At 42.7% G+C, this 17,737-nt stretch overlaps 1 protein-coding gene across 10 annotated transcripts in view; it reads right to left on the bottom strand.

Annotated features, from left to right (window-relative positions):
- The window catches only part of PAX3 (paired box 3), a 77,420-nt gene that overhangs the window by 35,403 nt on the left and 24,280 nt on the right, over positions 1-17,737 (bottom strand). The window contains exon 1 of one of the 10 annotated variants that reach the window (XM_084530275.1): positions 4,128-4,143. The exons of the other annotated variants lie outside the window; for them this stretch is intronic. The gene's annotated coding sequence lies outside the window, so the exon portion shown is untranslated. Of the gene's footprint in view, positions 1-4,127; positions 4,144-17,737 lie in introns of those variants that run through there. 10 annotated transcript variants of the gene reach the window in all.

The raw sequence follows: 17,737 nt of genomic DNA, 5'->3' as shown, positions 1-17,737 counted from the left end.
TGAGGGCCCCGGGTGTTATAAAGTGCCCTGGGACAGACTGATGTTCTCACTGTCACTGGGCTCTGAGTCACTCCAGACCACCTCTGAATACATCCTATTGACTGTGAGAGGAGGGACTTCTGCAAGCATGAAGAGGCATCACAAACACATCCCATTGACTTTTGCCAGGAGCTCATGAGTGCCTACATCTGGGGGCTTTTCCAATCCTTCCTATGGGGAGCATCCATGGTAACACTGAGAACATCAACCTTGTGTTTAAGTATTGCAACATCTTGTCTTCTCTCAAAAATCACAGTGAGATTTCAAGGAAAATTTTCCACAGGGCTCAACATGAAAGAACAATTTTGCCTCCTAAATTTACAAAATTTATGAGAAGGTGAAGGGAACTAAAACTCAAATCCAAATGAGGGTCAATCTCAACAAGCTCTGAGAAAATTGGAATTTTAGGCAATACTATAAAACACAGGAAGACTTGAGAGGAAAGATAAATCTCTCTTGCACAATTCACAGAACATACTAAGAAGGTACTGGCAACAAGTCTTCAAGCTGGTATCAGCTGATGGAAGAGCTGATTGGTAACCAATTAAGACTGAAAACATTGAGTATCCTGGGAGATGGAATTTGTCAGCTGAGAAATGAAATAAAGCAAATGAAGGAGTCTCTAGATAAACAACGAGACTCTATTAGAGAGTTAAAGCAAGGCAAATAATTAAGCTGTCAGCAATCTCTCACTACATAGGCAGCATGGATTCTTAGAAGGAAAAAAAAATCTATAAGCTATATTTGATTTAAGTTCTTGAAAAGGAAAAAAAAAAAAAAAAAAAAAAAAAAAAAGAAAGAAAGAAAACAACATACACAACCAAAATCCCTTAAGTTATCAAACTTACTGGGCACATCAAGACAAAACAGGTTTATGAGCTTTTTTCAAAAATAGCTCTGCATTGCTTCACTGGGCTTTACCCAACTTTAACACAACTGAAACATTTTGAAAGAAAATACTTAAAATATTAATATTTACAGTAAAAAAAAAAAAAAAAAAAGAGAGAGAGAGAGAATGTTTTAATACATTTAATACATTTTCTGTACCTTTTAACTAGCTCTAACACCTGTATTAAAACCATCCTTGATCTGAAACAGCATTGACAGAGCAAGCTGTAGATAGTTTCAGCTCCTTGTCAACACCACAGTCCTCTCAAGTCTCTATGGGAAATCAAAGCTATGATCTCTTCTTAAACCCACAGCTGCAGCCACTCACACCTTAAGACTTTTACCTACTGCAGAACTGGATTGAATTATACATGTACGATCAGGTCTATCACTCTCAGGGCTTGGGATGGCCAATTTTTTTCTTTTAAACAATTTTGGATTTTGTCGTTGAGGACTCAGTTTCCTCAAGAAATTGCTTTACTTTGCAAAAAGTTTGCTATATTTTGTGGCAGCAATCCAAAACTGCTAATACTTTTGTTGTTGTTTTCTAGACTTTAATAGATAGAGAAAAAATTACTCCTTTCGCTAGATCTATTCCTGTAATTCATTTTCCAATGTACCGCCTACCACTGCCAAATGCCTCTTTTCCAGCCAAATCTGTCTGTAACAGCTACGTAAGAATTGAGGTGCTGAATGCAAAATCCAACATCATCCCTCGTGGACCTGGGTACTGAACCCTCCTGTCTCACTGGCCAAAGACAGCCTCTACTCTTATGGTTGTTCCAGTATTTGGGATGAAATGACCCTTTTCACTGTTACAATAGGGTAGCAGTAGGGTGCTCAGCACCCCCTTGTGCTGCTTCCTGACCTTTTCATTCCCTGCTCCTACCTTGGCTGCCAGCATGGAGGTGAAGGACTCAGTGGTGCAGCAGACTCCCTGGATCAGTCTCGTTGCATTCATTACACACCCTATGATGCTGCTACAGTAATTAAGTTGGGGCCATGCAAAAGTCAGACACCTGCAGATTCTCCTGTTCTCTTGCCCCATGGAGCACGTGTGCCAGTGAGTGTCATCCTTCAATTACCCTTCCCACTGACTGTCACCTGGAAGCTCACCAGGCAACACCTACACACAACCAAGACCGCTCTGGTTGGGTGTGCAAGCAGACAAACCTCACAGCAGCCATCACAGCTTGCAGATGATGCCCCCTGACCTTACTGTTGCCATCACACAGACACTGAATGGACAAGACAAATCAAAGCAAGACATCTTCTAAGGCAGGCATTGAGACAACTGAAATCTAGGTGATTAAAAAAAATATATTTGCACGTGCACGGTGCTATAAAAGATTAGCACTTCAATTTGTTGGTAATGAAGGAAGGTATACAGCTTGCTATTTGTTCAAAAGAAATATGGAGAGCTTAATTTCCAAGACAAACCCCACGCTTTTTCTAACCCCACACTTTTTCAAACAAACCAAAATACGGAGCAAAGCCCAATATCAGCCAACCTCAGCACAGTCAGTGGACGGGACCGATACACCATGCTGGAAGAGTTGTCCAGCTGGGAGTCACTCATGATCCATTCTCTGCCACAGACATATTTAATTGCCATACATTTGGCCTCATTTACTACTTGTTGACAGATGCTGATAAACGCTCTTGAAAACCTCCAAGAATGATGGTCACTGGTGAATGCCTAATGGCAGAGATGTCAAGAATTATTTGACTAAACATATTCACACTTACATCATCTGCTTTGAAACCCCTACAGATATAAACAATAAATTTATAACTGTCTCTCTGAATTATTAGCAGCCCCAGAAACTGAAAAAATAACTGCACCAAGCCTGCGAGATAAACACGCTGGCTTTTCTTAAAGATTCCTCCGTTGGCGTAAAACAAAGACTGAAGCAGCAGAATGCCTGCTGGTGTGTCCTGCAGGCTTTGCACGGACACTAAAATTATGATCTCTCGTTTCTTTCTTCTTCCTCCTCCAATATAACTTACTTTGAAGGAATATTTGTTCAGGAATCAAAATGAGATAAAGCTTTAATTGACATCAAGTCCCCTTTTATGACTCTGACATTAACAGAGGTTTAAAACAATTAGACACAAAACGTGTGTGTTGATAGGCATGCAATCCACAGCATGCACAGAGCACAACTTAAAACTTGCATTACTAAGCCCATATAAATCGTCCAACTATTGCCTTCAGTATATAATTATAGCAGACTTCACCATGGCACTCAGTATTTTCTTAGCTGTGTAAATAGAACTATGATTTTAAGCAGGTCTGGAGAAAAATTGACTGCAAAACATTTCCCAGAAAGGTGTAAATTAAACAAATTAAGTCAAACTGAGCAAATTAAACAACAAATAAGGCCTCCCCCATCTTGGGGACTGGGAATTGCCTTCTGTGTATTACAAAATACAACTCCCCCAGGAGCTGCCCCACCTGCTGCTGCACTGCCTGGGCAGCCGAGGCAGGGTCAGCCCCAGCTACTGCGTGGCTTTTGGCAAAGGGCTACGACAAGAGTTTTCTAGGCTGCTTTTTTGTTTTGTTCTTATTTTAAGTAATTGAAATTACAGAGCTTAAGTTGCTATAAGTATGTTGTCTATTTCTCAGCTTTCTCTGCCTTGGTGCCAAACAGTGGAATACAAGAAGATCCAGCGATTTTCCTCAAAAGTGTTAGATAAGCCTTTAAATAAATAGGAATACTGAAAAGCCTGAGCAGAGGGATAAAATATTAGACTGGGGCTTAGACAGTGGTTCAGTTTCTAATAGTCTCATGAATTTGAGGCTGCTTTGGGCCGTTTATCTGATCTATCCTGTATTTATCAGCAAGCGCGAAGCCGTATAGATACAGTAAGTACTACACCTCTGCTACACCTCAGGCTGGTAGAACTCCTGCACCCCCACCTGCAATTACAACCGCCCAGGTCCAACACCCAAGATGTGCAACCCAAGGTGCCAGATCCCCAGTCCTCACTAACTTCTCCTGATCGTGTTCCGTGGTTCTGTTCTCACACTACCTCAGTTAGTTTCCAGAGACCAGTATCACAAAACATGCTACACATATCCTCGACATATCGATGGCCAAAACATACAACTGGAACACCTTACATACAGAGTACGAACATGCAACACAGCACACAACAGTGCATAATCTGCAAACAAACGTACAAAGACAACATACACCTTCTGTTAAGGCCAATGGTAGCAATCACCTAGTACAAAAACTAGGAGAGAAAAAAAGGCAGTTTTAATTTCACAAAGGCAGACGTGTGCTGTAGGATCATTTATAACCCAAGGACACAGCCCAAGGCAGCGCTGATCTGCACACATTGCACGCAGTATCCCTGCAGCATAGGCACCCAGAGTTTGAACAACAAATTAACTCGATCATCTAAATGGAGAGCATGTACCTTAAACATGACTTACATATCCTTGCTAGCCCTTCATCACCCTCATGTATCAGGAGTTTTCCATTCACACAAGACACAGGGTATATGTCCTTTAATTTCATTTTATTTATTTTTTCCTCCAGCTGGGAATCCAATGAAACAACCTGTGTTGTTTTCTGGACCATGAAGAGGAGCTCACTAGTAGATGATCTTCTACACACTGACAAATCAATGGCTTAATTACAGCTGATGGTTTTAACCTCCAGAAAAAGCATAAATCCTATGATATAAAAGTGAAAATGGCCCCAAACAGTTTTGCTATACTTAAAAAAAAAAAAAAAAAATCCCACAAAGTTGCCAAGATGTAAATGCATGAATTCAGAAAAGTTGTTAAAATGCCTAGTTTCATAGCTACAATCTTTGATCTCTGTAAAATCAGCTATCTTCAATTGCTAGGCTGTAGGGTTAATTGATAGCATCTATTTTAAGGTTCTCTCAGTTTCCCACAGGTCCTCAACATTACAGGGGGAGGGGAAGAGATGAAAAAAGATCTGGGAAAAGCTTTATATCAACTATCTAGCTATAAAAGTTCTGTCTCCTGCTTCATCTTGCCTTCCAGTGCTATGGCACCACTGAACTGAAATCCCTATTTGTTCCACTCGTACATGACTGCAAGCACCGCAGCTTGCAGAACTCATACATGTGATGCTGGATGCCCCCTAACACCAAAAGTAAAAGCCTTAATAGCTCCATAAGAAAATATGTGATGAGAGAGCTTTCCTAGGCGGACATAAACAGGTCCTCCAGTGGGAGCCTGGGTTGGGCTACGTAAGAGGCACATCTAATCATGAAGTCAAACCTGAAACAGAAAGTCCCCCGGGATGAGTACTGCAAGGAGCGCAACCAGTAGCATAGGCTGCTCCCTCCTACCTATGTGTACCCAGCAGTATGTATGTTGGTGGGATTTTCTAAGAAGCTTAAAAAAAGACAAGTATTCAACACCCACTGAATTTCAGCAAAATTCAAGCCCTGTTTAAGTTTATTTGACCGCAAGCTGAAAATGTTAGTTTTTCCCCCAGTTCACACCCTCAGGATTGTGAGATGCAATTCTCTGCCTGCTTTGGTCAAGCCCTGCTGAGAGCCACATCAAAGCGTTAAATGCAGATTAGGAAGTCAAACCTTGGCCTGCAATATGGCCAGACAGAGCCCAGCGATGGGGCCTGACAGATGCCACCAATGTGCAGGGGGAGCCTGCCAGAGCAAACTCTGCACAGTGGGGAAGAGACAGAACAGAACAAGCCAGCCTCCTGCGTCTGCAAAGGAAACCAGACCAACTACGGCATGAGCTTTTTGCAGCTTTTCCAAGTGGCTTCCTTTTTATTATTAGATAAGCAGGGGAACAAGATGCAGGGCCCCAGGTTTAATGCTGCCAACAGGGAGCACAAACCACAAGTGCAGGAGCACTATCCTGCAAGGTCTGCATATGAAGACATTTTGCATTCACCCACTGTTGGCCAGGTGATCAGTGTTTCTGTCCCTGGTAGCATATGATGCATCTTTGGGCTCACAGCAGAGGCCAAAAGCGCTCACCGTCAGGACAGACATTTAATTTGATAGGATCAAACGGAGCCTTTGTTGCTGTCACAGCTTAGAAACGTCTGTGCTGCAGCATGGGTACCAGCAGGCTGAGCCCGCTCCGATCAGAGCCCAGGAGCCTCCACCCCTGCTTTGAAGTCTAAGCACTTGTGGAGCACCGTGTGCCTACACCAGCAGGGCCTTTCCGCCTTGCTCAGCTCCCAGCACAGCAGCAGGCCGTGAGTAGGGCTCCTGCTTACCACAGCAATAGAAACGACAATAAATGGCCCAGCAACAGATGCCCTGGAAATGTTTCTGAGGTTTTCAGCGACAAGTGCTTTATTCATGTTAGATTTTCCAAATCCTGGTCTAAAGGCAGTTACCAAATAGTACCCTTCAAACAAACTTTGACCCATCCTATGCTCTGGTCGATGTTCGCTTGAGTCTAACTTACATCATCGTATGCAGACAGGTTAGCCAATATGTGGAGTGAATAACTTCACAGCAAGAGCTCAGGTCATGATCTCCAAAGGAAAGCTTCCATCTGCCATTAGAGTTGCTAACCATCATGTTATTCTGCTGAAGTAGCAAATTTACATTGCTAAAATCTTCATGCTATTATTGCACCATTAGAAATTTTGATCAGAATCTAAAACAAGAAAAATAACTTGAGTCAGGGCCTGTGTGAGGAAGAGTCTGGACCATCTTCTGAGATAACTTGCAGTGAGTGGGCACCATTGCCTGTCTCAGAGCAGTCACATTTACCGTGACGAAAAGAAGCATCTTTCCCTCCAGGAACTCTATTATGTTTAAGACTTGAATTTTCATTACAACCTGGGACCATCAAGGTTCAGCAGAAGGCTTGTGATCTTTTTAAGCAAGCCTGGACTTTGTTTTGAATAAAAAATGGGCCTATTTATGGTTTTGCATCAAAGTCATGTGAAATGTGTGGTTTTGTATGGCTTCAATTAGAGATGAGCCTGAGGCACAAAAAGTTCAGATTCTGATCTGGATCCAGACCCACCCAAAGCTGAGGGATGTTTGGACTAAGGCACTTCGTTCTTGTCCACCTCCAATTCCAGCATGAAAACCAGGTGGGACCAGCAACCCCCTGCTCCTCCCAAAATTTTTGCAGCTTTTCCAACTTGACATGGTGGCAGCAGCAGCAGGAGGGTCCCCATGACTTGTGGAGGGCTCTGAAACCCCTAAGACACTGTTTGAGCCTGTGCAAACCAAAACCATGGCATCTTCCCAGCTCTTACAATTAAGCTTGCAGCCATAAGGAAAAAAGAAAACCCAAATTAACAGCCATATTGACAGTTTTATAGACCCCTGAGGGCTCTGCCTACATCCAAAGAAGACAGTGGGGCTTTTTTAAATTAAAGTGAATTAGCAATCAAGTTCCTAAGAAGGATTCATTTAATAAGTTAAAGGGCAGAATTCAAAACAATTTCAAAAGTAATCCTTTGGCCATAAATTATTCTCTGTACAGTGGAAAAATGGAACACTGTCATTCTGATGCTTGTCTTAATTGGCATTCAGTTGTTTTCCTCTTTTAAAGTAATTGTTTATTACATTAGTGGGCATCATCTTGCAGTAAACTAATGTTGCCATTGGCTTCATTAGGAGCAAGATAAGGTCCTAGCTCTTTTCTGATAAATCCCAGGGCTTAGTTTGTTATTGCAACACGTAGGGAGAGAGAATTAGAAGCATATTTGATCCTTCTGAGTGCCAGAAGGAACCAAGTTTCCCACCCTCCTCCTCCTCAGCCTTCGAGTCCACCAACACGCTGAACACCCTCCCACCCCAAACTGGCCTCTTGAATGCTGTGCCCCACCTGCAGCTTTTTTTTTTTTTTTTTTTTTTCCCAAAATTTGGGCTGAGCTCTCCACCACCAGCAATCAGCAGAGCTCCGTCAGGACCCAGCTCTAGTGCAAACTATTTTACAAGGCTTAAACTCAGTTTAGCAGCATGGCTATTCTCACAAACAAAGTTAAAGACAATCCTGCAAGTTCTTTTGAGTGTTTATATCAAACTCAATGCAGCTACCATTAAAAGTGAAGACTTACAGACTCCTAAAATGCCATTCCCTTTAATATGATTTCCTATGGTAACACACAATTCATTGGAAGGCCTTTGCACCTATTTAGGAACAGACAGACTTTCAAATTAACTTCAGTGGAGCCATGACAGATTATACCAGCAAAGGTTCGGCTGCTCTGTCATTTGGGTATGTTTCTAATTCATGTCATTTCATGCTTTCAGACCATGGTTGCAGCTTGGTGAGGACAGGAATATTTCCCCTTCTCCTCGTTTCACATTTCTCCTTCCAAGCTTTCTCCCCCCTTCCTCCCCCATCCCATGCTAGCGGAAAAATAAAATCTTGTTAAAGCCTTTCACGAAAAATGGAAAGAGGGAAGCATCTCTCTGCGGAGGGACAGGCACGTGGCCGTGGCAGCCATTCAGGATGGCTTGGAGCGGAGACCGACTGTGCGCTGGACGGTCTGAGAGCAGGGATGAGCACTTGCCTGCCCTGCAGTAGCTCCTTCTCCATTTCCACTCTCAGAAAGGTCCAACGAGTGCTTAGAAACAAACAGAACAAAACCCAACCCAGCTCCCCACTACCACCAAAAAGCAAACAAGCAAACAAAGAGTCTACATTCCTCTCCCCCAAACCCAAGCATCTGAGCTTGACTCCCCCACACTGCAGGCGAACGCCCCAGTGCCCAACAGATGGCAGCCACACAGCCGAGGCAGAGGAACTCGAGAGGACCCAGGGATGTCCAGTTACAGCTTTTCCCTGGGGCCATGGGAGCACTCCTGAAGGCAGGGATCTGCCCTGTTTATGTCAGAGAGGACAGGCACATTCTCCCTCTACTTCTAACCAGGAATTCCAGTCGGAGTCAGGAAACCTCTCCTAGCAGACATCATGTGCTCCCAAGAAAAGTCTGCTTTGTCCAACTGCCAGGGCGCGACAGGAAACATACTTCATCTAAAAAAAAAATAAAATAAAATTTGAAGCTTGTCTGTTATGGCTCAAGCTTTTTTTCTTGTGACTTTCCTCCTATACTTTACTGACACAAAATCCAAAAAGCAAGAAGTACCAAAAGGCTTCATTAAGAGCCTGGAACCATTCTGGTGCTACCGCTCAGAAGAGCAGCAAACACATTGCTGTTCTCACAAGCACGTCGGGGCTTTCCACTGGGCTAATCGATGTCTTTGGAGCTCAGGACTTTTCCGTGCACAACGTTACGTACTAAATGCACAATCCAGGGCTACAACACTCACACTATGTAAGTAAAAAATCACATTTCTATTGCTTCTTGTCACATTGGCTCTCAGAAACACCCGGTTACCATTGCACATTGTATTTTAATCGCTATTCACTGCGAACATAATGCGGTTTAACAAACAATCATATTTATTCCTACAGCTATGCTCTTCTCTTCCCCTTTAAAGCATAACCAGAGTCGCAACATTCAAATTGATCTCTTCAGCAAGCCAGGCAAATTGCCTGCTAAAGGCACCAGAATAACAGTATTTAAAAGAAGCGTATTCCACATTTTTTCCCCCCACTTGGTTCAATGGGGGAGCATCTTAGCGTGGAACTAAACTGAGTCTACACCACGAAGCACAAAAGATCGCCAGGATTTTCTGCAGCATGGGCTTGTCAAAGCGAGCAGGCAGCCTTTGTGTGCGCCGGCACAGCGGGAGCATTCCTCCGGGCTGCGTCGCGCTGCGCCCCTGGCCGCGGCTGCCCTGGGCGCCGGGGTTCCCACACCCAAGGCGGTGGGAAGAGGAGAAAGCAGAGCGGCAGCGGTGGCGTTGTAAATGGGATGAACTGGTCAACACGCTTCTTAGGAAATGCATGGCTTCCAGGAAGAATCACGTGGAAAGATTTACAATACCTCCACATCAAAGGGGCTGACATTGGCTGCACGGGTTCTTTCAAAAGAAAGCCACGTCTTTCCCCGAGAGCACCGGCTCTGACTCAGGATAGAGTGCAAAGACATTGCAGAGAATCCTGTACTTCCAAACAAAAGTCTGGTTTAGCTTACAACTAAAAATGGTAGAAACAAAACAAACAAAAATATTTTAAATTCACTCTCCATTTTCCTTTTCTCCATTAAGGATCCCTCAATGTAAGTCTCAATCTTGCAAAGCATTCTGAGAAATTACCTGGTTTCTGCAGTTTAATCTTAATAATCTTAAGATATTTCTATTTTCCCTCAACACCTTGCACTGAGGCAGCTTTACGGATAAGGCCTGCATTTGGCAAGTGAATGGGTGACCCTCCGGTACACACTGACCCAAAGATAAACTTTGACCTGATGTTTGCTAATAACACTTCTTCTTAAGATGCCTTGTTTCTTTTATGAACTACTGCTTGACTCCAGGATCTAGAAGCTGACATGCATTAATATACATCTCTGGGTGCCCTTTGACTTGGCCATCAAGACCCTTTGACCCCAGACTTGATTCCTAAGCCCCAGCAATTGTTTGTAAGTGGAAAAAACTTATTTTCTAGTAATAATTAATTTTGGTCATGTTTTATTAAGCCTTTCTCTTGTCTTTTTAACTTGTTCTCATTTGAATTTGGTTATAACAGATGCTTATTTCATTTAGTGGTTTTCTAACCTACAGAAAATAGCTAAGGATACTCCTTCAGAGTTTAATCCTTTGTTTTCAAGCTTTGTAAGACTGCCAGTAGTACCCAAGTGCCTCAAAACTTCAAAAAAAGCGCCCCAAGAACAATAATATATTCTAAAAAGCTTCCTTTTGTGCACTGCTTTTCAGATTTATCTGTGAATTTCTGCAGTCTCACAACTCTTTTTGGATAACTTCACAGCACTCTCCAGCTGCAATCCAGGAGCCACGAAAGCTGGTGGCAAAACAGCTCCCGCAGCAGAAGGATCCAGCCCCTCGGCTCAGGCAGGCAGTGCCAACTTCGAGCCAAGGCTTCAGATTTTTGGACTCGCTTCTTGAAAGGAGAAATTTAATTTTTGTGTAGACGCAGAGAAGCACATATTTATTTTTGTAATTATACATATGTGCACGTTCATGCCTGCTGTACCCTCACTGTTAGCAGATACACACACACTTGGTGTGCTAAAAGAGGGCTGGAGCCTGCCGCCAGCCCATCCCCGCCAGCCGAAGAACGCTGCCGCTTCCTGGTACATTCCGAGATGGAAATTTCTAATTCCTGGAATCATGTTACATTATGGCAGGAATTGCTGCACTTCTGCCTGGTTTACATCAGGACTGAGAGATCGCACAAAGAGAACGAACGCTTTCCAGCGCTTAGATGATGTATCAAGTGTACGTCGCACACATAGCATTATAGCAATCAGCGTCTGGTAAGGAACACCATCAAATAAAAGGCCTCCAGTCTCAAGGAGCACTGGGACACAGCAAATGAGGGGTTTTAGCAAAACGAAGCAACTAGCCTTTATTTTTGTTCATAAAATGCAGTACAGCCTCAGCAATTATGATGTTATATTCTTAGAGCTGCTCTGTTTTCTTGGTAAGCAACAATATTTCCCGAAAGCACTAAGAAAATGCAGTTAAAAAATAAGGTCTGCTTTAAAAAAAAAAAAAAAAAAATCTACACGTATGACCAACTAGTAACTCTTCACTGGAGAAAGCTCAGGGCAGGGATACACCAGGCCATGGCACAACAGGGAAAGGAAGGAGTTCATCTGGAGGGGACACACTCGGGTTCCACTCCTTGCTCCAGCAGGTGGAGGAAACCCCATCTGGGGGCAAAAGGTGGTGGAAAAGCCAGGTGAGAAATTCAGAGTAAGACTGAAGTGTTAGTCGGTTAGAGGATAGTTAAACAAGTTTGTTTTTGTATGTTCAAACAAGACAATGCACACCACGGGATTTTACAGTAATGGTTTCTGTTTGCCACAGGGCTCTTTCACAGTAACTGATCTCCCAGCCACAGCAGGGGAAAGAAAAAGAAAAGGGGAGATATTCCTCATGCTCCTGCCACTGCACAGGTCAGGAAAGAGCAAAAGCTCCCTGGTGGAGATTCCTGGAGAAGATAAGCAGAGATGGACCCTTTGCTCCCCTTTTCCTCCAATACTTCAGCTCTTGTTCGTCTCATGACATGGAAAAGATAGAAAAATGGACAAAAACTGCCTTAGAAAGCTCTCCCTTCAGATTCCTCATGGAATTACCTGGGCTTTGGTCAAACCCACAGCTCTGAGAAATGAAGTAACCTTCCCACTCAGTTGAGAGCAGGCCATCTCAGCTCGGTGACTGACCCCAGCCACACCAGCACACAGCTGGCCCAGAGCTCAGCAGACTTTGTGCTGGGCATGGACCTGGCACAACTGCACACAGGGGTGTGATGGCACCTCCCTAAAATAGCTTTTACACTTTGGATAATGAGACAATTCCCTTACAGCCCAGCTCAGCTGACTCCATCCAGCCTTCTTTTCTTCACTCCTTTCACAATGTGAAAACTATTGCTTCCTTTTTCAGTCCTTCGCTCCAAATTTGAAATCAGCAGAGCCTATTAAGCTGGTATGCTACCAAACAACATAATGAACAGCCCCTCTGGGACGTGCACGAACCCTCCTTACAAACACAGCTCCTATTAGGGAGCTGGAACTGAGCATTTTCCCCTTGCAGCAGAAAGTAATTTAGATAGTATTTGGAAACAGCTTGAAATCAAAAATGAGAGACAGTAAAGCTGGAGCAGGTGGCAATCTACATGGAACAGAATTGCCATGGCATTCATTTGGTCCAAGCCCTGCTGGATTTAGGAGTCAAGGCAGCTTGCATCAGCTGAGCTTTTTTGCCCTTTCTAGAAATCCTCTCTATTCTCAGCTGGTTTAGCAATATTTAATCACTCCTGATATAAACATCAGTCCTCATAAAGCCTTATCCTCATCAGGCTTTAATACTAGCAACATTCCCCTCTAAGTGGTCTGGGTACAAACTCTTTCAAAACCAAACAAAATCAATTAATAGGTTTAACTTCAATAGACTGTAGATAAAACCCTATAGACACCAGGAGGGAGCCATACAAAATATGAAAGAGGTCAATGGTTCTGTACAGTTATTCCAGCTGGAATTCTTAGACAGTGAAGTGTTCATATAATGCCATTTTTTTCTATTAATATGTAGCTTTGAAACTGTGCTATGGCTGACAAGCACAGGAATTCCTCTTTTCTCCTCCTTTAATAAAAATACAGTGAACACCATAAAAGAAGAGTTGACGTTTCTTCTTGTACGATGGCAGAACCCTTCATACAAGACAACCGCACTGAATACTCTTCTAGACTATTTGTTAGACTGAAGTTCAAAGGAGGGTGCAACGTAGCCAGGAAAAAGTCCCTCTGGTTAAAATTTAGCATGCAAGATCTCAACAAAAGTGATTTTTAATTGACTATGCCAATGCTTTTGTTTTCTCAACAACAGCGACAAAAAACGATTTCTTCCTTCTCCCCCACAGTAAACCATTCCCAGCTGTCGATGAAGTATTTTTTTTAACATGCGTTAAGTCATATTGTATATTGTCCATTTCATGTGTGCAGAGCTTTTTTTTTTTGCAACGAATTCCTTACCCTGTTATACCAATGAATCCGCGAGTACCACCCAACCTTGTAACACAGCCGAGGGCTTATTAACGGGAGCGGGGTTTCACAGAAGAACACTGTGCTGGTGGCTGAAGTTACTTTTATGCAAAGGTGATCACAGCAGGAAGCTCACGCCTGACGCAAAGTCTTTCCACAGATTTTGCCCGTACAAATCAATGGGCCGCTCTTTCCAACTAAAACCCATTATGCATTAAAAAAAAAAGATACAAGTAGTTAAGTAATGTTGTAAAACTGTATGTATTTCAAGATGGTTCTCACCACACACTTCTTCCCATGTGTCTGTTATTACACAGTTCTCTGCATTAGCTGGATCAAGACTAGACCGCTTCTCTCACATTGCAAATTCAGTATTATTTCCTTGTTTCAATAACGACAACAATTTAATGCAACTATGAAGATAAACTCAGGAATCTTCTCTTATGCCAGGACCTTAAAATATGCCTGTTTATGGGCACAACCATTTGTGCAAATAAAATAGTGTATTTGTTTTGTATGCGTAAATTCAGGCCAGTGGAAAATTAAGCCCCATGGGGATAATTTAACCAACAATACAAAGAAAATTGTAAGGAAAATCTGAAACTTTGTCCTTAATTTACCCTGTTAGGGCAAAATAAGGCAGGAATCTCATACCATGTGTGCTACGGCACTTAGGTACGAGAGCATATGTTAAGTAAGGAGAGTTGCAGTCTCAGCTCTTAATCTCATTGTTTATTGTGGTTTAAAGTCTGACCCTTAACATTATATGTGGTTTAAAACTATATTTGGGGGAAAGAGAAAACTACTCTCCTAGGTTTGTAAATGTGTTTGTCTTTAAGGTTTGTTCCAGAGGAAACCATGCATGCCTTCGTTTGCTACATATGCAAACCCTTACACGATTTTTAAACATGCTAATGCACACATTCTGCACCCCAGGTTAATCGCGAAGGGTTTTTTGTTGGTTTTCGACGAGCAGCTTGCCTACAATCCACCAACCCACCACTCTTTATGTATATACGCTGAATAATTATGAAGCAGTGAGTATTTATCACCTTTTCTGAGCAGTAAGCAGAAAGAAATACAATACCATTACTTCCAGCTACTGGCTTTCCCAAGATAATTAGATAACACAGTGGACTGAAGCCTTGGTTAGCCCAATGCTGTTCAAGTTAAGTGATTGACATGCCTCTGTCTGGCTGCTCTATTAACTGTTTCATTTTGTTGCTATTTGCAGTTTGCTTGGCTAATACTTCGAACAAATACAGACTGTTTCTTTAGCCCCTTTTTTCTCTTTGACCTTCTCCTGCCCATTTTCTTTGAGTCACTTCAAACTGCCTTGAAAAGGCCCGTTGAATGCGCACAGTCCATCAGAGTCCCAGGTTCATCCCATTCCTTGCCCTGAATGCTTTACTTCAAAGATGGGCCGCATTCTTTAATTGCCCTTTGAATTAATATCAAAGGGTCACAATGCGAGTGCCAAAAGAGAAAGAGGCTTTAATGAAGCAAAGAGCTGCCATTCATTTGCAGATAAGCACGTTTTTATGCCTGACTGGTCACCACGGCTAAATGCTCCGCGAAGGAGGCAGGGCAGGCAGGGAGACTTTTGCTTAAGTGGCGATTAGTTCAAACAAACAAGAGTAAACAAATAAAAACAACATCCCGACGACAGAAAATAAGTTAATATGGCTGAACGTGTTAAAAACCAGCCAGCACCCTATTGTGTTAATAAGGCCATCAGCAGAGCCGCGGCCCCCTTCTCTTTCACAGAAGAAAAACCTTTTTTTTTTTTTTCACTTAAACTTTCACTCTTAGACTCAGCCCAAAGACACATTGTTTCAATGCAGTTGTTTCCAGAGGTAATGAGGAAAAAAAAAAAAAAAAAAAAGACATAAAAAAAATAAAAAAGGAAAGAATCTATCTGCCTTTGCAATAGGAAAAAGGAATCGGGAAGTTAACTCTGCCCATATTTTTCTGCTGTTTGCATTTTAGTGCCTGGGGAATAAAACTTTATATTTAAATTATCTATTCATTTACATTTTGCTAATGCATTCAGTGTTGTGTTAAAATGTGAGTGTTCAGCTTTATTAATTGCCTAAAGGTTTCTGATATTTTGTTTGAAAACTTCAGCACTTGGGGATTTTGTTTGCTTGACTGGCTGGTTTTGCTTATTTGAAACCCATGAAGCTGCACTAAGGAAACGTTCTCGGCTTCTTAATCCTACCTATGGAGTCTTCTATTTTCTCTTTAAAATACCAAGAATATAAAATTAAAATGAGCAGCATTAACGTACATTGTAATGCAATTACAGTCACAATGCAAGTATACAGCAACAAGAAGTTCACAGGTGTCCTCTTTATAAATTCTGACTTATTATTTATAGACCCAGGCTTCTCTTTGCACAGAAATAATAACTTACTTAACAAATACAAGGTCGTTTTATTGCAGTAGAGTTATCCCCCCATGAAAGAGGATTAGCCATACTCGTAACAGTGTAAAAGTGCCTTATAAGTGCATTCACGCCAGGAATTGTGCCGCCATCTCCCATAACTAAGAAGGTTGCAGGGGTACAGGCACCCAGAGAAATGGCCCACGTTTTTAGCCCCGGCCCTTCAAAAAAAGGATTTCCTCATTAATATTGCATACATTTAAGCCTAACCCTGCGTGCAACCTGTCACGAGGCTTCGCCTTACTGATGCTCCCCGGGATTTCTCACCCCTCTGCTGCTGCCCGCTCCTGCCTTGTGCAGCCAGCCGCCCCTGCTGCCGGCTCTGGCTCTCCACTACCCACCAAACATGAAGGAGTTTGACCTTCAACATCCAGCTGGAAGCTCAGGTAACAGAAAAGCACCTTTCATTGGTGAAGCGGAGGAAGAAGCGCAGCCACGGAAAGCAGGCGCCAGAAGCACAGGAAGGTGCCAGCTGCAGAAGAGGCAGGAGCGGCAGAACACGCCGCGTGGGCAGCTTCCATGCCAGCACCAGCAAAGGCAAATGGCTTCTTTTATCAGAACAGCCCATGTGTGGAGCAACCTGCCAGGAAACTGCTAAAAAACTGCTACAGCCCTAAATTAATGACGTTACTGAAAAAATCATTTGTGATTTTTTGAACTAGCCCAGCTGGGATCCTACTTTATCAGTAGTTGTGGTGATCCTAGAAATCTACATTAACTCTGACATTTATTTCAGCAGGTGCAAAATAATGCCAAGTTTATGCCATTCTGACTCCCCATGCTCTTCTGTTTCAGAAGCATTATGTTTTCTAAAACTTTTCAAATATTTGCCAATTTATTCTCATTATATTTCTTGTATTTCAAATTATTAATTTCACTGTCCTTTGTATGTACACAGACATTTCTGTTTGTTGGGCTAGATTACACTATTACTGCTAATGAAAGACATACTGCACTGTTTGAATTCCTCGTCTAGAAACCACAAAACATCTGACTCCTCTGCAATGCCAGCCCTGGCATCGCATTGGAAGCGAAGCTGCACCACATGATGCTCAGAAATATATGAGAGGAGGTGGTGTATAAAAAGGAAGAATATTTCCCAGGTGTGCACACACGGCGCATTGAAGAGCAAGGCTGCAGGGACAGCACATCACGCTGTGGATTGACATGAAAGTTCAGGGCTTGAAAAAGCAAAGCAGTGCTTCAGGGCACAGAGCAGAGGGTGTGGACGAGCACCCCCAGCTGGGGCTCAGATACAGACACCAGGGCCCCGAGCCTGGCACAGCCCAGCTCCAGCTCCAGCAGGGACCCCACGGCCACTCGGAGACGTGAGATGGACACCACTCAGTCACCGCAGGAGCTGAGATCCTACTTTTTGGCACACGTCAAGTCAAAACTAACGCAAGCCAAACATCTACCCACGCACCAATGCCACAATTATTACATTCTTTAAATAACCACCATACGCAGGAATTATCCTCTCTCGGCCAGGGGTACAATGGTGTTCAGTTTGTAGAGAACTACTTCAATACAAATTACTCTTATTACTTCACACATAGTCTAGAAATGCAGTAAAATATCTAAATTTTAATCCCTGACTGTAAAGTATTATGCAAATGAGATGCAAAGCTAGATCAGGAGTTACTGGACATGTCACCAAAGACAGTTAGACTTCACCATTGGAATATGCTAAGAATCAACTTAATAAAATAAACAAAATAGTTTAGAGAATTTTCATCATTTAGGTAACACTGTTTTACCCTGATGCATGAAAAAAATACTATTAAATTAACTC

Source organism: Aythya ferina (genome assembly GCF_964211825.1).
Source record: "Aythya ferina genome assembly, chromosome: 9".
Taxonomy (NCBI): Eukaryota; Metazoa; Chordata; class Aves; order Anseriformes; family Anatidae; genus Aythya; species Aythya ferina.
Note: the sequence above shows the minus strand (reverse complement) of the source record. Positions and strands in the feature narration are given on the sequence as shown.